The sequence below is a fragment of the Oryctolagus cuniculus genome, unplaced genomic scaffold, assembly GCF_964237555.1.
Source record: "Oryctolagus cuniculus unplaced genomic scaffold, mOryCun1.1 SCAFFOLD_57, whole genome shotgun sequence".
NCBI lineage: Eukaryota > Metazoa > Chordata > Mammalia > Lagomorpha > Leporidae > Oryctolagus > Oryctolagus cuniculus.
Genome location: NW_027208388.1, coordinates 188,673 through 212,501, shown reverse-complemented (window position 1 = coordinate 212,501; position 23,829 = coordinate 188,673). Strand labels below are relative to the sequence as shown.

Here is a 23,829-nt window from a genome sequence, read left to right as displayed (position 1 = left end):
GTCAGTCCTCATGCAGGGAGGTGTTCTTTGCTTTTGTTTCAGTGGGGCCTCCTCATATGGGAACATGTTTCATCTAGACATATGAAGATATTCGTATTAGGCTGATGATAATTGTGCATTCTGTTTTTATATGTATTTAAAATGTGTCAGTGATGTGCCCTGATGTTTCATTATGGAGGGAAAAAAGCACTCCCAGGCCACAGCAGAGAGCCGGACTGGAAGAGGAGCAACCGGGACAGAATCCGGCACCCAGAGCCGCGGCGCCGGCTGTACATCATTTTTTAAAACAATTAAATTTAACAGTGAGTGGCCACCGCCTCTGCCGCTGTTGTTGAGGTGGAGGCCATGGAGGCCATGGAGGTGGAGGCCAAGGCCCCAGTGCAGGGGGCGCACCCAGGGCTCAGGCCAGGCCTCAGTCGCCATGGCGCAGCCCCACCATGGCGCAGAGCCTGCAGATGGAGATCCCCAACTTCGGCCACGGCATCTTGGAGTGCCTCAGAGAACAGCGGCTGCAGGGCTGCCCTGTGACGTGTCGGTGGTGGTCAGGGGTCAGGCCGTGCTGGCCGCCAGCAGCTCTTACTCCTGTTCAACAGCAGCCGCAGCACCGTGGTGGAGCTGCCGGCGGCCGTGCAGCCGCAGTCCTTCCAGCAGACCCTGAGCTTCTGCTACACGGGCCGCTGAGCACGAACGTGGGACCAGTTCCTGCTCACGGACACGGCGGGCTTCCTGCACATCCAGGAGATCCTGGAGAAAGGCGCTGAGTTCTTCCTGAAGGTGAGCTCCCGGAGCGGCGATTCGCAGGGCCTGCACACCTAGGGGCGCCCTCCTCCGAGCCACAGAGCCCAGTGGCGCAGACTTCCGGCTGGCCCACCTGCAGCTCGCCGCTGCCCCTGGTCTCAACGGTCAGGAAGGAGTAGCAGAAGTCGGACTCGCTGCAGTGCACGCCCGCGGCCAAACGGCTGTGGGACGGTGGCCCCAAGGAGGCCGGGGGCAGCGGCGGCAGTGGCGGTAGCCTTAAGATGGCCAAGTTCTCCATGCTGGACCTGGCGGCCAATCGGCAGCCCCTGCAGCAGGTCCCCACCGGGGTGGCCTTGGCTGCGGGGGTGGGGGCAGGGCAGCCGGCCAGCGGGGCGGTGGTGGCCGCTGCGGGCGTGGGAAGCGGGCCCAGCACGTCGGACCGCAGGAGCCCAGGCACCTGGAGCGTCTACACCAGCGACAGCCCGACTCCTACCAGGAGGACGACGCGGGGGAGGAAGGCTCAGACAAGCAGTGCCGGCAGATCTGCAACAGGTACACCGTGCACAGCGCGATGAACGTGGGCCAGACAGCCGAGAAGGTTGAGGCCCTCCCGGAACCCACAGACCGATCAGGGTGCGGCAAGATTGGCGTCGCTCCTGGCTGAGCTCCTCGACCAGATCGGCACCCGTTGTCACCCCAAGCTCCAGGACGAAGGCGGCCCCTCCGAGAAGCCGGAGCTGGTGACAGGTGCCAAGGTGTGCATCACGAGGGCGCAGCTCAGGAACCCGGCACCAGGTCTTGCCGCAGCCACTCCTCGCCTCCTCCTTTGACCAGAACGCACTGGCCCCCAGCTGTGGCACCAGCAAACCACTAGACAGCCGCGCCCTCCACGCCCTCAAGAACCACTGCCGGAACTTCAAGGAGAGCAAGAGGAACGCCATCGCGGCCGGCGTGTGCCCCAACGCGCGCCAGGTCCTGCGCCAGAGCTGGATGCCCAAGCTGAAGCTGCTCACCCGAGGGCGACCCTACACCGCCTGCATCAGGGACTCGGGCAAGATGGAGCCGGAGGTGATGGGCGGGGAGTACAGCTTCCAGCCGGCCAGCTATGGGGCGAGGCGGCCCTCGGCCGAGGCCCTGCAGTAACCGCGCCCCCACACCGCACCCGGGAGGGCCGTCACACTCCCCCACCCCACCCGGGGGGGGGCCCATCACACTCCCTCACCCCACCCAGGGGGGCCATCACACTCCACCCACCCTACCCGGGGGGTCCGTCACACTCCCCTACCCCACCTGGGGGGGCCGTCACACTCCCCCACCCCCATGTCCTCACACACCTTGGTCAGGAGCTACTGTCTGTCCCTCCCCAGGCCCCGCAGGGGTCACTGCATGTTCCTGGGTCCCCCTCCCCCGTGTCCCAGCCCCTTCCCCAGTGTGAGCTGCTGGCTGGGGTGGGCAGGGCCGGCAAGGGCGGGCAGGAGGGGCGGGGGGCAGGCCCAGGTTTCCTTCTTTCACACATGGCTCCCCCTTCCTTCACCCCAAGCTTTGTGCCCCCCCCCCACACACCAGTCCGGGCACGGGGCAGGGGCCTGCCTGGTGGAAGTCCTTCCTCAGCCTCCACTGAGACTGGATGGGGGTGCTCAGGACCCCTCCGCACCCCCACCCACCCCCCAGTGCTTCCGCGCCTCCAAAGCGCCTTCCTGCCTCCTCCTCAGTCCCTGCGCCTGGGGGCCGGGGCAGGCGAGGCCGTGGGCACTGCCCGTGGTACAGCCGAGCCAACAGGCTCAGAGCAATGCCACAAGCAGCCTAAGGTGGCTGGGGTGGCGGCCCAGCACCTGCTCTCACCCCTCCAGCCCGTGTCCCCTGGAGCCCCAGGGAGGGAGATCCTCAGCCAAGGAGCCTCTTGTGTGTGAGTGTGTGTATGTGTGTGTGTGTGTGTGTGTGTGCATGCGCACGCGCAACTTGAATGAAGGTAAAAGAGGCAGAGTGGGACCTGGGTTGGAATGGGGGGTGGGGAGCAGACTTGGAGGGGTGGGGCTGCTGTCCTCTCCTCCGCTTCCCACCCCCGCCCCTGCCCTGCCACCCCCACCCAACCGGGACAGGGCCCAGCCCCTACCCGTGTACAGAACATTTTTTTAGCTACTGAAATATTTTAGTATAAGATTTCCTTTTATTTTTCAAACCACCTGGACTGGGTCTGACCCCACCAGCCCACCTGCAGGTCCCCAGTGGGGGTGGGGACGCACTGTGGAAGGCAGGATATGGGGGGGACATGTGCTGGGCAGGCAAGCGGAGTGCGCGTGCGTGTGTGTGGAGTGTGGCTGTGTGTTCCTGACTCGGGACCCATGGGTCTGACCTGCTTCCCTCCCTCCCTCAACTTCTCTGCCCCCCCCCCACTGCTGTATTTCAAGGGAGGTCCCTGGCCTTGGCTGGTTGGGTGGGCCTGGTTCCCCCAGGGGCAGAGCAGGGTCTGCTTGGGCCGCTGGCAGTTTCTTCTCACCATTCCTCTCGTTTTCGCCTAGGGCAAGTGTGTGTGTACACGAGTGTGTGTACGCGAGTGTGTGCGTGCATGTGCACACGGAGGGTTCTTCCCCACCCCCACACCTCTCGCCTTCTCCCCCCCATTACCAGCCTTTCTGCCCCCTGGCTCTGACTTCTGTGTACACCTTGTGCCCGACGATCTCGCTTTCCAGGTGGAGCATTTTAGGGGGGGGGGTTCCAGTGTGGGGTGGGGAGGACCAAAGAGGGTCGCCCCACACTATACCCTTCCAACAGCATCACCACCAGCCTGCTTTGGCGGGGAGTCTCAGCCTGGCCCGTGACTTAGCCCCCAGCCACCCCGAGTGTGTATGGGAGGGTCGGCACCCCCTGCTAAAGCACAAGCTCCTTAGTCCCCACCCCATCCCCGCCCCAGCGCTGACCCCAAAGCACAATATCCTGGTCTCTTGGCAAGCAGCTGGGGCCGAGGGTGGGCGGGGGACTCCAGCCAGACCCTCAGAGAACAGTGGGCGTGCCCAGGTGTGCCCAGGCCTCCAAGGCCTGAGTAGGCACACTGGCTCCCTGGAACTGGGGTTCTCCTCCCTCCCCACCTTTTCCCGCGGTGGGGGCGCTCTGCAGTGCCAGGGCCAGGTGGCAGAGCCCAGTGGTCTTCAGGGACCCCAGGAGGTGGCCCCTGGCTTCCGGGCCTGGGGGGGCAGGCCGGGGGGGTGCAGGGGAGGGAACTTCCCACCAGGAGAGCCAGACAGGGCAGTGCCTTAGCTCAGGAGCCACCCCCCCCCAGGCGGCCAGCTGCTGTCCCTTCCCTGAACTTCTGTAAAGGAGGAGCGGCGTCTGGAAATGTGAACCCCGGAGTATCCGTGATAGAATAAACTAAACGCCTTTGTGACAGAAAAAAAAATTCTAGTCTCATACAAATTTATGTTCATATCTTCGGAAAATATTACTTTAATATAATTAGAAATAGATATTCCTATGTAATCATCAGCTACATGTACTTACTATTTATAAGGGTTCATTGCATAGTCTAGTGCATTTCCGTGTCAGAGAAAACTATTTCGGGACATGGCGCTATCTAAGCAGGAATTCTTAAGGGGGAGGGCATCAGTTGCTGCTGTGAAAGTTTGATTTCCTGAGAAATGATGATGGCACTCATGGCTGTTGTTTTTAGTCAGGCACAGTGTTCCTTTCTGAGGGATAGGTTCAGAGTCCTCAACACAGTGGTTCCATGACAGCCTCTGGTCCATTAACATCAGTGTAGAGATGAAACCTACATAGGGTGCCTCTCCCAACTTGGTGCTGATTGTTTTCAGGGACCCAGTGCCTGCAAGGTAGAATAGTTACCACTAGATGGCACTCCAGCCTTTAAAAGGAACCCTTCAATGCCCATGCCGCTAAACTATTCCATTCAAGGCTTTTGTACACCTAAATGACCCAGGTTATGAACCCTCACAACAGCTGTTGTTAACCTACCTTCTGAGTGAAACTGGTGAAAACTCATCTCTATGTCCTTAATTGTGGTACTCAGAAATGAAAAATTTGGGGAAGAAATCAAGGATTTCAACCTTGCCTTGTTGCTAGAAGCAATTTTGCCCATAATATCTGGAGTATCATGTGTCTTTCTAGTGTCTCTTGTCTTCCAACTTATTCAAGGGAGGTGTGTTTTGTAATTCTCATTCCTTTTTTCTCTCCACCAATTATTTAGTTTTTTTCTGAACCTTAGTTTCCTCATTTGGAAAGGGAGATAAAAAACACTCTCCAGAGGGTTATTGCAGAGGTTAGAGGAGATTTATGTAAAATATTTGTTCATAAATAGAATTTTTGACATTTTGATGACATCATTGTTAGAGTTTTGCTATTTATTTGTGCTCTCTCTCTCTTCTTCCCACCCTCCTACCCACACACTCCTTCTCTCCACATACCTCTATTGTGAGTATTCATGAAAAATGTGTCTCAAGATAGAACCATACAGGCATTTTGAAAAGTTTGTGCTGAACTTTTTTTTCCAGGAACTTTTTGATGTGCTCTTATATATACCTTTTTATATAAGGCAAAATTTAGCAATTTCTTTTTAGTTCAGTTGCACTTCTGGAGGTCTTTGGGGAAGATGCGTCTTTGCCGTGGTCAGATTTTTGAGCTTCAGGCGTTCAGTCGGTCATATTCATGGCTGTTAGCCTAGTATGTGAGGTTGTCTTCTCCTCAGATGATAGGGTGTGGTGGGTAATGACTGCAAGCACATGTGGATAGGATGACTAGAGGTTTCAGTGGCTTTCTTTTCAGCAAGCCTCTCAAGATATTGTTACCAGGGTTTCAGCATTGATGATAAATTTTAAATTATAGGTTTATTTGTGACATTATTAAATTTGAGAAAAATTCATAAAGCCAATCTTACTTGCCTACACTGTTGATAAATGATTCTTTTTTAAAAGATTTATTCATTTATTTGGAAGTCAGAGTTACAAACAGAGAGAGGAGAGGCAGAGAGAGAGAAAGGTCTTCCACCCAATCGTTCACTCCCCAATTGGCCCCAGCGGCTGGAGCTGTGCTGATCTGAAACCAGGAGTCAGGTGATTCTTCCTGGTCTCCCATGTGAGTGCAGGGGCCCAAAGACTTGGGCCATCTTCTACTGCTTTCCCAGGCCATAGCAGAGGGCTGGATTAGAAGTGGAGCAGCTGGGTCTTGAACTGGCTCCCATATGGGATGCTGGCACTTCAGGCAAGGGCGTTAACCCGCTGTACCACAGCGCTGGCCCCAAAAAATGATTGTTAGTGTTTGTTTTGGTACAAAATGCAGGGAATACGTGTCTAATTCCTTTATTTTATTTTTTTTTATTTTTCTTGACAGGCAGAGTGGACAGTGAGAGAGAGAGAGAGAGAGAAAGAGAGAGAAAGGTCTTTCTTTTGCCATTGGTTCACCCTCCAATGGCCACCGCGGTTGGCGCGCTGCAGCCGGTGCACCACGCTGATCCGATGGCAGGAGCCAGGTGCTTCTCCTGGTCTCCCATGGGGTGCAGGGCCCAAGTACTTGGGCCATCCTCCACTGCACTCCCTGGCCACAGCAGAGAGCTGGCCTGGAAGAGGGGCAACCAGGACAGAATCCGGTGCCCCAACCAGGACTAGAACACAGTGTGCTGGCGCCGCAAGGCGGAGGATTAGCCTAGTGAGCCACGGCACCGGCAGTCTAATTCCTTTATTCAAACTCAGTAAATGAGTTGGGACAATGAATTCCCAGTTGTTTCCCAAGAGCAGATTTATTTGTATATTAATGAGGCACAGGTGTTAGGCCCCTGGTGCCTGCATGCCTGAGAGGTGTATTTCAGTTGTTTATCTACTCAGCCATAGGTACTGCAAGGTATTCAGGCTTGCCTTTAGCAGTTTTTACAGTGAGGGTTTTTAATTTTTTAATTTTTTTTTCAAATTTACCTATATCTGTTAAAATTTTAGAACTGATCATGTAGAGAGAAATTGCAGATTTCAATAGTGAATTGCAATAACAGCTAAAGTAAGTAGTCTCACTATACTTAACTGCCCAGCCTAACATTAAAGAGAAACCGGTTTATCTACACGAATATCTCATGTGATAAATCAGTGTAATCAACAATTCACCTTTCTGTGTGTATTTTTTGAAATATGTCTTTGGCAGTCAAGTATGTATTGGAGTCAAGTGTTTATATTAATATTCATTTTTTGTTTATTCACTGAACTGCACTACCAGCATTTTAGTGGAGATGGAATAGCCTCCTTAAACTTTATGAATTTCAGTCACTGGCATAATTATAGCTGTCTACATATTCATTAAATCTACAGAAGAACTGTCTTCCAAAAGACAGCCATGCATTCAGAAACAGTACACAATTAAATATACATGATTTAAAAGTTTTGTTTCTTAGGCTTGTTTAAAATTAATTTCCTATAGCATTGCTTTCTAAGCAGAAGAATTCTAACAAAGGGATTCCCATGCTTTGGTTTCTTTCCTGTAGGAAAGAATGGGAAGAACAACTTGTAAACAACAATTACTTGGTAACAAGGGCAGAAGGGGATTCATGGGCAGCTGAGAAGCAGCAGGTTCCGCAGCATTTGCTGGAAGGTAAGAAGAAAATATTTATTTACAGTTTGTGATTGCAATAGATCAACACATGACCTGATGCCCTGGAAGATTACCCATGAAGGGGATCGCTGAATTTTCCGAGAGACTTCGCCCCTAGTCATTTGGCCTTTCATGTTTGTCTTTCACAGGACATTTACTAATGAGATGAGCCACCTTAGTCCTGAGTAACTGGTGATGATAAAATAACCATCTTTTCTTCTTTGGATGGTGCAAAAGTCAGAGCAACACTTTGACGTTCTCCAAAAATGTTTGCAGAAACTCTTGAGCTGGGCAGGAAAGGGAGGGGGCAATTAGCTTTCAGGTTCTTACTGCATCAAGTGCCATCATCTAGTCATCCTCTCTTTTCCTTTCATAAATAGAGGATCAGAAGAGTTTTTTACAATTCTTTTCCTTAAAATCACAAAGTCAAGGCAACAAGGAGAAATAGAAGGAAACTGGGTTAGTGTCTTTGGAAGGGAAGAAGCTTTGGTTATCAAAACTGGTAATGATAATCAGCAGCCATGTTTTAAGTGCTTTGAAATAGTACCCCCTTTTGTTCTCCAAAAATGAATTAATTGGGATTTAGACTGGTTTCTAAAATGACTTCTACTGAAAGTTTTTAGGATTATCTGTATAAATTGAGCATACTGTGTCTGTACAAGTAAAGAGAGAATGAAATGCTGAGACAATTTTAGATTTAGTAATTTAGATTCAATAATTCAAATGCATTTTTCTTCTATTGTATGCAGGCAGTAAAGGCAGGAAATCTGCTGCTAGACTATTTATACAAATACTTGTATACCACCCGGTTCCCTGTTGTTTAACTTTTAATATTCATTTGCAAAAAATAAATGCAAATCCAGATTTATTTTAATGTTTTATTAAATAAATTAAAACAGATTTTTCTTTTCAAGCATTAAATCACAATGTACAGCACATTAAGGACAGAGATCCTATATGAGGAGTAAGTGCACAGTGACTCCTGTTGTTGACTTAACAAATTGACACTCTTGTTTATGGCATCAGGAATCACCCTAGGCTCTTGTCATGAGTTGCCAAGGCTATGGAAGCCTTTTGAGTTCACTGACTCTGATCATATTTAGACAAGGTCGTAGTCAGAGTAGAAGTTCTCTCCTCCCTTCACAGAAAGGTACCTCCTTCTTTGATGACCTGTTCTTTCCTTCCACTGGGATCTCACTTGCGGAGATCTTTCATTTAGGTCATTTTTTTTTTTTTTGCCAGAGTGTCTTGGCTTTCCATGCTTGAAATACTCTCATGGGCTTTTCAGCCAGATCCACATGCCTTCAGGGCTGATTCTGAGTCCAGAGTGCTGTTTAGGACATCTGCCATTCTATGAGTCTGCTGTGTATCTCACTTCCCATGTTGGATCGTTCTTTCCCTTTTTATTCTATCAGTTAGTATTAGCAGACACTAGTCTTGTTTATGTGATCCCTTTGGCTCTTAGTCCTATCATTATGATCAATTGTGAGCAGAAATTGATCACTTGGACTAGTGAGATAGCATTCGTACATGCCACCTTGATGGGATTGAATTGGAATCCCCTGGTATGTTTCTAACTCTACCGTTTGGGGCAAGTCAGCTTGAGCATGTCCCAAATTGCACATCTCTTCCCTCTCATTCCCACTCTTATATTTAACAGCGATCACTTTTCAGTTAAGTTTCAACACTTAAGAATAACTGTGTATTGATTACAGTATTCAACCAAAAGTATTAAGTAGAACAAACAAAAAAAATACTAAGAGGGATAACGTATTAAGTTGTTCATCAACAGTCAGGGCAAGGGCTGATCAAGTCACCATTTCTCACAGTGTTCATTTCACTTCAACAGGTTTCCTTTTTGGTGCTCAGTTAGTTGTCACCAATCAGGGAGAACATATGATATTTGTCCCTTTGTGACTGGCTTATTTCCCTCAGCATAATGTTTTCCAAATTCCTAACAGGGATCACTTTTCAGTTAAAATTTAAACACCTAAGAATAATTGTGTGTTAATTACAGAGTTCAACCAATAGTACTAGAACAAAAAATACTAAAATGGATAAAGTATTACATTGTACACTATGAGAAACAGTGACTTGATCAATATATTTTAATCATGAATTTTTCTACTTTTTATTGTAATTATAAATTGTAATCATGTATATTTATAGGTTATAAAGTTATGTGTTTTGTGACTACCATATAGATAGATTAAATCAAACTAATTAACCTATTCATCATCTCAAATATTTGACATTTCTTGTGGTGAGAACATCTGAGAATTATTCTCTTAGTGAAGTTGAAATGAATAGTACTCAATGATTACCTCTATCACCATACTGTATATTAAATCTCAAAAATTAAAATAGTCTATCTGAGCTTTGTACCCACAGATTATCATCTCCCTGCTTTCCCCTATTCCCCAACCTCTGATAATGACCATTCTACTGTCTACTTCTATGACTTCCATTATTTTAGCTTCCACATATTAGTGAGAACTTGATCATTGGTCTTTTTGTGTATGGTTTGTTTTGGTATAATGTTTTCCAGGTCATCCATGTTGCCCTCAATGATAGAATCTCTTCTTTTTTTAAAAGGCTAAATGTTAAAAAAAGGCTAAATGTTATTTCTTTATATATATATATATATATATATATACACACACACACACACACTCACACTTTTTTTTGTCTGTTGATGGACACTTAGGCTGATTTCATATCTTAGCTATTATGAAAAATGTTGAAATGAATATAGGCAGGCAGACATTTATTCCACATACTAAGTTAAAATCTTTCCAGTAAGACACTTTGAAGCAGTATTGATGAATCATATAGTGGTTTTAGTTTTAGTATTTTATCTCAACTTTATGGTGGCTGTACTAATTTATGTTTCCACCAAAGGTGTATGGTGCTTATCTTTTTCTCCACATCCTTGCTAACACTGGGCTATCCTTTGTCTTTCTGAGAAGAGGCACTCTAACAGGTGCGATGTTTTAATTTGCATATCCCTAAAGATTAGTGATGTTGAACCTTTTAAGGTTAGCCTTTAGTTTGTCTTCTTTTGAAAAACATCTATTCAAATCCTTCTTTAGAGAACCGTTCATTCAGAGCCAATTTTTGAGTTGTTTGAATACTTACATATTTTATATATTAAACCCTATCACATATGTGGATTGTCAGTATTTCCTCCAATCTGTAGGTTATCTCTTTGCTCTGTTAATTGCTTTCTTTGCTATACAGAAGCTTTTAGTTTTGATGTAATCTCATTGTCTTTGTTTCTATTGTCTGCATTTTGTCAAATCTAAAAAAAAAATACTGCCTAGACCAACACTGCATAGCTTTTCCTCTGTATTTGCTTTAGTAGTTGCACCATTTCATATAATTTAATCCACTTTGAGTCAATTTTTATATTTAGTGCAAGATAATGTCCCAGTTCATTGTTGTGTAATTGAATATACAGTTTTCCCAGCATCACATATTGAAGAGACTGTCCATTCACATTGTATATTCTTGTCATGTTTATTGAAGTTCAACTGGTATAGTTGCATGGGTTCTTTTCTTGACCTTCTGTTCTATTGCACTGACCAGTATGTCTAATTTTATGCCAGTACCATGTTATTTTAATTACTATTGCATGTAGTATAGTTTGAAATAAGGTAATGCGATGTCCTAGCTTTGTTCTTTTTGCTTATGATTCATTTCACTGGACTATTTGTTTTTCTTGTTCCATATTAATTTTAGGATTTTTTATATATATGAAAAATGATGAGGGTGGGAGTGTGGGTCAGAGGGAGGGTGAAAAATATCACTGTGCTCCTAAATCCATATGTAGGCAACACATGAAATTTGTTCGCCTTATATAAATAAAAATTATTTACAAAAAGAAAGTTGTTGGAAATTTGATGGATATTGTTTAACAGATTAGTTCAAGTAATACTACTTCAGCAATATTCTTGTAATCCATGAACATGGGATATCTTTCCATGTATCTGTGCCCTCTTCAGTTGCTTTTATTAATGTTTATAATTTTGGGGGTATAAGTCTTTCACTTCCTTGGTTAAATTTATCCATAATTATTTACTTACCTGTTATTTATTTATTTATTTTCTTATGGTAATTGCTAAGTGCAGTTGGTCTAAATTCTTCTGTTTGTTTAAGAAAGTTCATCATTTGGTGTAGAGAAATGTTACTGGTTTGGGCGTTTTAACTTTCTAGTATTTAGTACTATGTAAATTTGTTTAAATCAAGTTACTTCACATATTTGAGAGAGAAACTTAGTTATTTTAAGTATTGATCGGTTGACTTTGGGGGCTACATGGTATAGTGGGTTATGCCATGGCCTGCAATGCAAGAATCCCTATGGTTGCTAGTTCTAATCCTGGCTGCACTGTTTCCAATCCAGCTGCCTGCCAATGCATCTGAGAAAGCAGTGGAAGATGGCCCAAGTACTTAGGATCCCTGGATCCAAGTACCATGGGAGACTTGGATGAAGTTCCTGGCCTCAGGCTAGCTCAGCCCTGGGTGTTGCAGCCATTTGGAGAGTGAAACAGCAGACTGAAGATTTCTTTGTCTGTGTCTCTCTCTCTGTAACTCTGCCTTTTAAATAAATAAACCTTTAAAAAGTGTTAAAGCTGATTATCATTTTTTCTATCAAGTAATTCAAATCTTAGATTATTTAGTCTAAATTTAATTTTGAAATACTTATTTTTCTTTGCTATTCTGTATTTTCAGAGTTTTCTCTCATCTTTTTTACAATACCATTATCATTTTCTTACCACATGCAGAAGCAGCTTCCCTTATACTTTTATGGCTTTTTTTTTAAAAAGTTTTATTTACTTATTTGAAAGTCAGAATTACAGAGAGGGAAGAAAGGAGGCAGGGAGAGAGAGACAGAGACTGAGAGAGAGATGGAGAGACAACACACAGAGAGAGAGGTCTTCCATTTGCTGCTTTACTCCCCATCTGGCCACAGTAGCCTGAGTTGAACCAAACCAAAGCCAGGAGACTTGAGCTTCTTCCTGGTCTCCCATGTGGGTGCAGTGTCCTGAGCACTTGGGCCATCTTCCACTGCTTTCCTAGGACATAGCAGAGAGCTAGATCAGAAGTGGAGCAGTAGGGACTCCAACCAGCACCCATATAGGATGCCAGCACTTCAGGCAACAGCTTTATCCACTACACCACAGTGCCAGGTCCATACTTTCGTTTTCTGATAATAAGAATCCATCTCTAGACCCTGCTAATGTGGAGAAAAAGGTACCCTAAATACACTTCTGGTGGGAATGTAAGCTAGTATAACCATTGTGGAAGCCAGTCTAGAGATTCCTCAGAAAATAGATCTATCATATGATCCACCCATCCCATTTCTGGGACTATGCCCAAAGGAAATGTAATAAGCATATGAAAGAATTATCTGTAGTCCCCTGTTTATAACAGCTCAATTCACAATAGCCAAGGTAGGGAATCAACCCAGATTTCCATCAACTGGTGACTCATTAAAGAAAATATGGTACATATATACATACTCATCTATAAAAAAGAATGAAATTCTGTCTTTTGCAACAAAATGGGTGCAACTGGAGACCATTATGCTAATGAAAGAAGCCAGACCCCTGAAGACATGTGCTTTCTCTGATTGGTTATAGTTAATATATAGAGTACAAAAAAAAAAAAAACACCGTGTATATCCAGCTAAACTGACATCTAATGATTTGATTGTTGTCTATATCTTGTCTGATGGACTGTGTCTCCTTGTCTCTAGGCCATTCAAACAAATAGGGCAACTATTTTACAACTTCAAAAAGTGTATGTAAAAGAGGCTCATGGCATAAGTTTGGCCAAGGAATTCAGAGGCTAGTTGAGATGCCCATGTCCCTTATTGGAGGTTCCTGCATTTGCTACCTGCATGTGTCTCATGACTAAAGAACCCTCCTAGAGTAGGCCTTGGGAGTCCACTGGGATGGCTCAAAAATAATATTACTGCCACCCTCCTGAGAGATCTGAATTGTGTTCCTGGCTCCCAGCTTTGTCTGTGTGCAAGCTGTTGTGGGCATTTTGTAGTGAATCAGTGGGAGTGCTGTCTCTGTCCATTCCTCCCTACCTCCTCTCTGTCACCCTCTCCATCCGTCCCCCTCCCCTTCTCCCTTCTCCATCTCTCTGTCACTCTACCTCTATAATAATTTTAAGATGCTTACTTAGTACATACATACACATACAGTCTCTCTCTCTCCCTCTCTCTCTCTCTCTCTCTCTCTCTCTCACGCACACACACACACACACACACACAGTGTTTTAGGCTGTGGTGTGCCAGGAACACAATTCAGATCTCTCATAACCAGAGCTTTGCTCAGACTTCACAAACCATAAAAAGTCAGGACACAAATTGGTGTTGATTAAAGGATTCGTGTGTATGGATCTTGAGAGACTACAAATGTCAGGCTGGTTTATTAAAGTTCATCTGGGCTGCTGATTAAGATCTAGTCCATGAGGCCGGCACTGTGGCATAGTGGGTAAAGCTGTTGCCTGCAGTGTTGGCATCCCATATGGGCACCGGTTCAATTCCTGGCTGTTCCACTTCTAATCCCACTCTTTGCTATGCCCTGGGAAAGTAGAAAACAGCCCAAACCCTTGGGCCCCTGTACCCACGTGGGAGACCTGCAGGAAGCTCCTGGCTCCTGGCTTCAGATCAGCACAGCTTCAGACGTTGCAGCCATCTGGGGAGTGAACCAGCTGATAGAAGACCTCTCTCTCTCTGCCTCTGCCTCTCTGTAACCCTGCCTTCCATATAAATAAAGAAATCTTTGAAAATAAATCTAGTCCACAAAGTTTGCTGTTCCTCCCCAGTTCTGTGCCGAGCTCCAGCCATGTGCTCAAAGAAGTTTCCCAGCCAAGCCTGCAGGGCCCAACTGGCTGGCCCAGAAGCCCCACTGCCTGGACAAGCAGCATGAACATGGCCAGCTTTAGAACAGCACTAGGCCACTTTCAATATAGAGATGCCCCTCAACTTACAATGGAGTGATGTTCCAATGAGCACATCAAAGCTGAAAATGAATATATTTAATATGTCTAACCCAGCAACAACTGGAGCTTCTTCTAGCTTGCCTTAAACATCTGCAGAACTGTCCCATTATCCTATCTGGGCAAAATCATCTTAACCTAAATTTGGTTAGTCCAGACATGCTGACCAGTTCATGTAATTTATTGAAAACTAGACTGAAATGAAAATCAGCTTGGTTGTGTGGTTACACTGTTACAAACCATCAAGTTGCAAATGCATAAGCCAAATCACAATGCATCAAGGACCATCCATCATTCTGCATGTTAGTCCTTTGTCAGGTAAGGAACTTAGATATTTTCTCCCATTCTGATGGGTGTACATTCACGCTAATGATTGTTTTCTTGCTGTGCAGAAGCTCCCGAGTTTGATACAATACCATTTGTCTAGTTTTGCTTCTGTTGCCTGTGATTTTGAGGTCTTGTCTGAAAAATCATCGTCTATATCAATGTCCTGAATTACTCCCTCTAGGGTTTCTTGTATCCATTTTATAGTTTCACATCTTCCACTTAGGTGCTTGATCTATCTTGAGTTTATTTTGTATATCGTGAGAGGTAGGGATCTAATTTTCATGTCCAGTTTTCCCAGCACCATTAATTGGAAGAAACAACCTTTCACTAATGTATGTTCTTGGCAATTTTGTCAAAAATCAGTTGACTGTATGTACATGGATGAATTTCTGGATTCTCTATTCTGTTCTGTTGATCTGTGAGTCAGTTTTGATGCCAGTACAATGCTGTCTTAGTTACTATGCCTTTGCAGTGTGCTTTGAAATCAAGTATTGAGATTCCAGCTTGATCTTGAGGGAATCTGGACTTCCTGACTTGTTTGCATTCTGTGGTTCCATAGTGTAGGATACATTTTTCTAATTCTGTATAAAATGCCATTGATATGCTCATATGGTTTACACTGAACCTATAGATTCATTCAGGTGTGTGTACATTTTAATGCCATTAATGCTTCAATCTCTGAGCAAAGAATATCTTAATTTTTTGATTCTTTCACCATTTTTTTCATCATATACTTTTATACTTTTCATTGTAAAGAGTTCTCATTGAATTTCATCCTAAATAAATTTTTGTACATTTTATGAAAGGGATTCTTTCCTTGATTTTTCTTTCAGCAAGATCATTATTGGTGTATGAAAATTCTCTTTTTATATGTTGACTTTGTAGCCTGTGACTTTCTGATATTGCTTCTTCAGTTGTAACTGATTTTTGGAATTTTCTATGTACAATACCATGTCATCCACAAACATGGATATTTTGATTCCTCTTTTCTGTTTTTTATGGCCTTTATTTTTTATATTGAGTAAGAGTGGTGAAAATGAATGGCCTTGTCTTGTTCCGTATTTTAGAGAAATGAGTTCAGGTTTTCCACATTTAATATGAAATTTGCTGTTAGACTGTAATCTGTTGCCTTTATCATTTTCAGGGATGTCTCTTGTATTCCTAGTTTGTTAAGAATTCTTATTATGAAGGGGCGTTGAATGTTATTAAATACTTTCTCTGCATCTCTTTCAGTGGATTGTGCATGGTTTTTGTTCTTCATTCTGTTAGTCTGACTTAGGATGCTTATTGATTTCCAAATGTTGAGCCACTCTTTGATCTCTTGGATAATCTCTCTTGAATATGATGTATGATCTTTTTTTAAAAAAGATTTATTTATTTGAAAATCAGAATTACAGAGAGAGAGAGAGGCAGAGAAAGAGAGAGGTCTTCCATGTGCTGGTCCACTCCCCAATTGGTCACAATGGCCGGAGCTGCACTGATCCGAAGCCAGGAGCCAGGAGCTTACCCTGGGTCTCCCACGCAGGTTCAGGTGCCCAAGGACTGAGCCATCTTCTGCTGCTTTTCCAGGCCATAGCACAGAGCTGGATTGAAATTAGAGAAGCTGGGACTCAAACTGGCACCCATATGGGATTCTGGCACTGTAGTCAGCAGCTTTACTTGCTATGCCACAGTGCCAGCCCCATGGATCATCTTTTATATGTACTGCTGGATTTAGTTTGCTAATATGGTGTTGGAATTTATTACATCTATGTTCATCAAGACTATTGGTCTGTAGTTTGCTTTTTATGTTGTGTCTTTGTTTAGATCTGGTATCAGAATAATATTGGCCTCATATAAGGGGTTTGACAGAGTGCCTTTCTTTTCAGTATTTTTGGAATAATATTGTATTGGTCCCTCTTTAAATATTTTGTATATTGCATTGTATTGTAAATATATTATATATTGTATTGGTCCCTCTTTAAATATTTTGGAGAATTCAATATTAAAACCTTCAGATCTTGAAACTTTCACTCATGTAAGTTCTTACATTCCTCCTTCAGTCTCATTTCTTGCCATATGTCTGTTCAGATTTTTTATATCTCCTTACTACAATCTTGGTAGGTCATATATATCTCGGGATTTATCCATTTCTTCAAGGTTGTTAGCATTTAGCTGTTCATAGTGGTTGCTTATGATCCTATGTATTTGTGTAGTGTCAGTTGTAACATCTTTTATCTCTTATTATTTTAGTTTTTCTTTTTGTTAGTTTGTAAGGTTTGCCTATTTTGTTTCATTTTGTTGCTCTTTTATTTTTGTTACAGTTTCATTAATTTCTGCTCTGATGTCATTTCTTGCCTCCTGGTAATTTTGGGTTTGGTTTGTCATTGTTTTCTAAGCCCTTGATTTCCATCATTACATTGTTAATTTGACATTCTTTTGTTTTTCTGGTATAAGCTCTATTGCTATAAACTGTGTTCTTAACACTGCTTTTTCTATATTCCACAGATTTTGATATGTTATATTTGCATTCTCGTTTCTTTCAAGACACTTCCTGATTTCCTGTTTTATTTTTTCAATTGGCTAGTGTTCAGTAGCTTGCAATTTAATTTTTATGTTTATAAAATTTCTGTTGTTTTTGTAATTTTATTCCTTTGTTTTCTGAAGAGATAAATGTATAATTTCATTTTTTAAAGATTTTGTTTATTTGGCAGGCAGTGTTAGAGAGAGAAGAGACAGAGAGAAAGATCTTATCCATTGGTTCACTCACCAAATACCCAAAATGGCCAGAGCTAGGCCTACCCACAACCAGGAGCCAAGAGCTTCTTCTGGTCTCCAGTGCAGCTGCAGGAACCTAAGCACTTCAGTTGTTTTCCACTGCTTTCCCAGCCCTTAAACAGGGAACTGGATTGGAAGAGGATCAGTGGGGCCATGAACTGGTGCCATAGGCACAGGCTTAGTCTACAATGCCACCACTCCAGCCCCTGTAATTTGCACTTTTATTCAACATTGCATTAACAATATTTACCTCACTAAAAATAAGCTGCAAAGTCATAGTAATAAGCTGTACAGATGCATTAGAATTTATTTAATTTGGCTGTTCCTACAGAATGCCTGTTTTTCCTTTGCCTCAGTTTTTGGTTATTATAATATATAATGCTGAAATCAATATACTTTCCTATATATGTATGGCATGGTGGGTCAAACCACCAGCTGCAATGTGGGCATCCCATATTGGTGCTGGTTAACATCCTTGCTGCTCCACTCCCAATCCAGATTTCTGCTAATGGCCTAAGAAAAGCAGAGGAAGATGGCCCAAATGCTTGGGCCCCTGCCACTCACTTGGGACACTGGATTAAATTCCTGGCTTTGCACTGGCCCAGGCTTGACTTGTAGCAGCCATTTTGGGAGTGAACTGGCAGATAGAAACTCTATCTCACTGTACTGCTTTGTAATTCTGGCTTTCAAGTGAATAAATTTTTAAAAGAAAAAATAAAAACCACATGCAAATTGTACATGTTTATAAAGCAGTATGTAATGGGCAAACAAAATCCTTAATGCCAAGTCATTGGAAGGAATGTTTCTCCTATCAATTTTGCTGTCTTTTTATCTTGCCTGTGGATTTTGTTTAAACTTTGTGTAGTCAAGGTCATCAGTCATTTCCTCTCTTCTGAGCTAAAGCCCGAAATACCTTCTGACAGGATCACATCAATTGTGCAAGTCCTTCTAGGGCTCAGTTCCACAGCCCAGGCCGCCCGCCCACAGGACTTTCTGGTCCATGAGGCTACGCGGCTCTAGGCGCCCCTGACAGGCTCTCTGGTGAGATCCAGGAACTCAGACCTGGGGACTGGCCCGCGTGGCCGAGGTCACGAGGGAGGTGCCCCCTCAGGGAGCCGGCCCTCGTGCAGTTGGGGGCAGTTGCGCTGGAGAGAGCTCCAAGGCAGATGACCAGGGCCTCGCGGGATGTCCCCTACTTGTTGAGCGAGGTGGAGGTGGTCCAGGTCCGTGCACCTTTGAGCTCCTGTCAGTTGGTCAGCTCTGTCCCATGTACGTTAGCGCCAATTGTCAAGCGCCCCCCATCGCCCACTTTTATATCGTCTAATGAGGTTAGCCAAGCGGCGGGTCTGGAGGGGGAGGTGGGGGTGGAAGAGTAGGGGACCAACGGAAACTCAGAAGGTTACAGCTGGAGCTGATTAACCGGGTACGTGGTCGCAGTTAGCGGTTGGATGGATGATAGAGTGTGCGGCTTGCTTTTGTAAAATAATGCTTACTGTAATTCATTTTCTTTACTTAGAAGTTATAGTGATTAATATACAGGTACTAATGTATGTAATCACATATACGAAAATATATTAAATATAAGTAACAAATATACAATGTATAAATGTTAGTATTTATATCAGAATATTAGAATATTATTTTTCTAATATTATAAATATTAGAAACCTACAGAGGCAGAACCTGCAGCTATGGAGAGTTGACTGTATTGTTCAAAACCTGTAGCCCTCATCAAACAGGTAAGCTTAAGTCATTCCTTCTACCACAAACACCATTTAGCTCTAAGTGTTTGATAGAAACCAGTGAGTGTGTATTGCACTGTATGAGAAACAAGCCCACCTGAGCCCTCCCAAAGGATGGACTCAGAAGCATGAAGGAAGCAGAAGGCAAGGTGTTTATTGATACTTGGTAATTTTTTTAAAAAAAGATTTACTTATTTATGGCCAGCGCCGCAGCTCAATAGGCTAATCCTCCACCTGCGGCGCCGGCACACTGGGTTCTAGTCCCGGTCAGGGCACTGGATTCTGTCCTGGTTGCCCCTCTTCCAGGCCAGCTCTCTGCTATGGCCCAGGGGTGCAGTGGAGGATGGCCCAAGTGCTTGGGCCCTGCACCCGCATGGGAGACCAGGAGAAGCACCTGGCTCCTGGCTTCAGATTAGCATGATGCACTGGCTGCAGCGCGCGGGCCGCAGCTGCCATTGGAGGGTGAACCAACGGCAAAGGAAGACCTTTCTCTCTGTCTCTCACTGTCCACTCCGCCTGTCAAAAAAAAAAGATTTACTTATTTATTTATTTGAGGGTCAAAGTTACAGAGAGAGGGAGACACAGAGAGAAAGGTCCTCCATCTGCTGGTTGTTTCCCCAAATGGCTGCAATGGCCAGAGCTGGGCCAATCTGTAGCTAGGTGCCAGGAGCTTCTTCTGGATCTCCCATGTGGGTGCAGGGACCCAAAGACTTGGACCATCATCCACTGCTTTCCCAGGTGCCTTAGAAAGGAGCTGGATCAGAAGTGGAACAACTGGGACTTGAACCAGAGCCCATATGGAAAGCCAGGGTGCAGATTAACCGACTGTGCTTCAGTGCTGGCCCTGTGTGAGCCAGCACACAGAAGATCTCTTTCTCTATATGTCTCCCTCTCCAGCTCTGTAACTGTGCCTTTGAAATAAATAAGTCTTTAAAAAGGGTGCAAGGAGAGAAGAATAATGGAATGAGCATGATGCCCATGCTCTTGGGGTGCAGAGTGAAGAGTTTCAACACATGTTTAGGAATAGCAAGTAGTTTTTTGCTGTGTTTGTTCTGTCCCCAATCTGTTAGCTGAACTGCTTTTTTCTTTCTCCAAGATTATAAATACATTAAGGGCATCTTAGAAATGTATCAGTTTCCAGGCGTAAGACAAAAGAAGAATTTTATACTAGCATTCTCCTACTTATTCCTACTGACATAAAAGGCAGAGACAAGGAAAAACAATGAGCCCACCTAGAAGATGTAGGATATAACATTCCAGGTCTGGGGCTTTTCCATGTCTCTGGGAAGTCTCCAGATTCCCACCTTGCTGTCCAGCCCCACAGGGCTGCCATCTTACCTGGTGCACATGTGTACTGCCTCCAGGGTAACTTCAGAACCCAGAATGAAGTCAGCCAGCTCCAGCCACCCGCATTGGTACCCAAGTCTCTGAGCCCCAAGGGTAATTCAAATTATTTTCCCTCTGGTGAACATCTTTGGAATGAATGGCCAGTGGCCAGCTCCTCATTAAGAGTGAGGTTCCTGTAGTCAGGCAGGGCAGGTTCAGTGACAAGGTCTTAGTGACTGGTGTTAGCTAAGAGTTGCTTGGGTGTCTATGCCCCAAGCTTGCTAGTAGGGGAGTAGAGGATCCAGTAGCCCAAAGACAAACATATTAAATATGTGTGTGTTAGATTACATGTTTTTTTTTTTTACAGGCAGAGTTAGATAGTGAGAGAGAGACAGAGAGAAAGGTCTTCCTTTTTCCGTTGGTTCACCCCCAAAGTGGCTGCTACGGCTGGTGCATTGCGGCCAGCGCGCTTCGCCAATCCGAAGCCAGGAGCCAGGTGCTTCTCCTGGTCTCCCATGCTGGTGCAGGGCCCAAGCACCTGGGCCATCCTCCACTGCAATCCTGGGCCACAGCAGAGAGCTGGACTGGAAGAGGAGCAACTGGGACAGAATCCGGTGCCCCGACCGGGACTAGAACCCGTTGTTCTGGCACCGCAGGCAGAGGATTATCCTAGTGAACCACGGAACTGGCAGTTTACATGTTTTTAAAGTATTTTTAAATTTTTAAAATTTATATAAATGGAACAAATTTTGTGTATTTCATACACACAGTTTAAGAACATAATGCCACTTCCCAAAGGAAGCCTTGATGCTTATGACGCCATGCTTGCCAGTAGGTTATGGGAAGGCCCAGTAGACAGTGATTAAGTGTCTCTGTGTTGTGTATATTATTAATTCATTTTATTTGTACACTTATAAACTTGTGTATTTGGCAGTCATAGGTTTATTTCTGTTTGTATTATTTTTGATATGTCTTTGTATATATAAGTAAATATATTGATACATGTTGTGTGTAAGTAGACATTTCTGCAAATAATGACAGTAACATTTCTTCCCTCTTAGAATGTCGAAGTCTCCCAGATGTGAAATTACAGCTATATAGGTAAAGGAAATTTATTTATATTTTATAGACATATCTGAGTATTTATGCAGTTAAACATATGTCTTTAAGGATTCACTCAATATTTTCTTACATTTCCCTGTGTGGATATAGGTAAGTATTTGTCTAAGATTGTCTAAGATCATTTTTGCTATGGACATAATACAAGCTTTAACCTCCCACTGGTGAACCACGGCCCTACTGAGGTTGTAGGGACTTTTGGCTGACTGCAGCTATAGATGTAAAACTGGCTCTTGGCCTTGTGCATGGGTAGTTTGTGTCCATAGTTTCTTCCAGTGGTTGGGACATACCTCAATCCAACAGTGGAAGAGCTCACATTAGTCACACCTCATGCATCCATTTGGGAAGGCCCAACCCTTGACCTCTAACCCAGTGACATTGGTCTGTTTTGGCCCCAGAAGGTCTGGAATTCTAGGTGTATATAAGTTTGTCAGTATCAGACAGTTCTGGAGAAATCTGGGGATGCCCTACAGATCAGGTTGAGGAGAAAAGCAGAGATATTTTCAAACTCAGTTTACAGATCATAAAAACTACCTCGTATTTTGTAGCTTTTTGGAGATAACTTTTGTACATATTTTGCTAGACCTGTGACTGTTTTTGTGTGGTCCAGTAAATGGCATTTGGTAACATTTAAATTCCAGTTGTTCTCTGCAGGTGTAAAGCACATCAGGAGGCACTGGCACACTAACAGTGTTTTTGCTTCTTTTGGTCTCCATCTGCAATGATGCATGCACAGGTTACTCACTGCTCCCCAACTCCTTGGGTAATTGGGAAGTCAGGACCTGAAATCTGTGACTACTGATGAGCAGCGATTCATCTGGCGTCCAGCAGGGGGCAGCAGGCAAAAAGTCAACAATTGTGAGCGTCCTGCACCGTGGGCAAGCGGCCTGGAGGTGGTGCCCAAAAGCCCCTTGGCTGTGCTGTTTGTGCCGCACGTGCGTCCCTCCTGAAGAGCACACCCTTGGTTCCTTTCCTTGCAACCTGAGGCTCCTGACTGTGGCGCTGATGCCTGAGGAGGGAAATAGCAGCAGAGAAGCTCTCGTTTTCCAGGATGTTCTCAGGCGGGTGATTCTTCACTGTCTCACTTCATATTTTAGCCAAATTTACTTGACAAAAGCATCTATCAACGAAGGGTATCATGGGTGGACATCAGGTCAGTCTATGAAGTTGTTATGGAATCAGGACTGTTTCAGGGAAAAATCCTGACAGACTCCAAGGGCCTTTCACCCTGTGTAGCCTTCAGTGAGTGGGGCCTTTCTCTGGCTCTGTAAATTCCCCAAACACCCACTCTCCACTGGCAGCCGGGCTGAGTTGTCCTTTAGACATCTGAGCTCATGTCTACATGCACTGCTGCCATGGTCACCTCAGAACACAGAATGAGGGAATGTTCTCCAGGGAGAGGCCCAGCTGCAGCCACCCCTGTGGCACCTGAGAACCTGAACACCTGATAGGTTATTGAGAGGATTCATTCCTTCCAGTGGACAGTTTTGGGAAGAGTAGCCAGTTCCACACTGAGAGTGACAAACCTGGTGTCAGTTGTCTCAGTGATGTGGACCTGGTGATTGGTGTCTGCCAGGGTCCCTTGTGTCTGGCAGCAGAGGGACTCTCTGGGTGTTTATGCCCCCATGATCTCTATCAGGTGAGTGGTGGGCCCAGTGTTGCCTGACGTAAAGATTACTGTGTGTGTGTATGTGCGATGAGTGTGAGATTGTGTGTGTTCCTTGCATTTCATATGTATTTAGTGTATGTGTATAGTTTCTTTTTATAAATTCATATATGTAGGAATTGTAGGTTTATTTCTAGCTATATTATTATATAATGTGTGTACATATTTTGTGTGTATACATTTCTAGAAACTATGGTAGTAATAAATTCCTTCCTCTTAGGATGTTGAAGCATCCTGGACCCAAGGATATATCCATGCGAGTAAAGGGACAACTTTCTCTATATCTAGACTCATATGAGTATTTATGCGGTATGGGTGTACATTAGAGGTTCCTTCAATTTCTCTGCCCATTTACACAAACACACACAACTATTACCACAAGAGGATTGTTTTCACTAGGGGCAACATACGGGTTTTTTTCCTAAACATTTACTTATTTTATTTGCAAGGCAGTGAGAGTGAGAGAGAAAAAAAGACAGTGAGAGAAAGAGAGAGAGAGACCATCTGCTGGTACACTCCCACATTGCTCCAGCAGCCAGGCCAAGGCCAGGAGCCAGGAAC

General features: G+C 44.5%; 1 long non-coding RNA gene and 1 pseudogene across 2 annotated transcripts; both read left to right on the top strand.

Moving 5' to 3' along the window:
• The window catches only part of LOC127488998 (nucleus accumbens-associated protein 1 pseudogene), a 95,723-nt pseudogene extending 93,784 nt beyond the window's left edge, over positions 1-1,939 (top strand).
• Positions 1,940-17,739: 15,800 nt separating this feature from the next.
• Positions 17,740-23,383, top strand: LOC138848395 (uncharacterized). Of its 2 annotated transcripts, none has more exons than XR_011386152.1 (4): positions 17,740-18,638; positions 19,080-19,154; positions 21,545-21,584; positions 22,339-23,383. It is a non-coding gene; the product is annotated as an uncharacterized lncRNA (long non-coding RNA). The 2 variants fall into 2 exon arrangements; XR_011386151.1 differs by lacking the exon at positions 17,740-18,638 and adding an exon at positions 18,644-18,743 and having other exon boundaries at positions 22,339-23,382.
• The last annotated feature ends 446 nt before the right edge of the window (positions 23,384-23,829 follow it).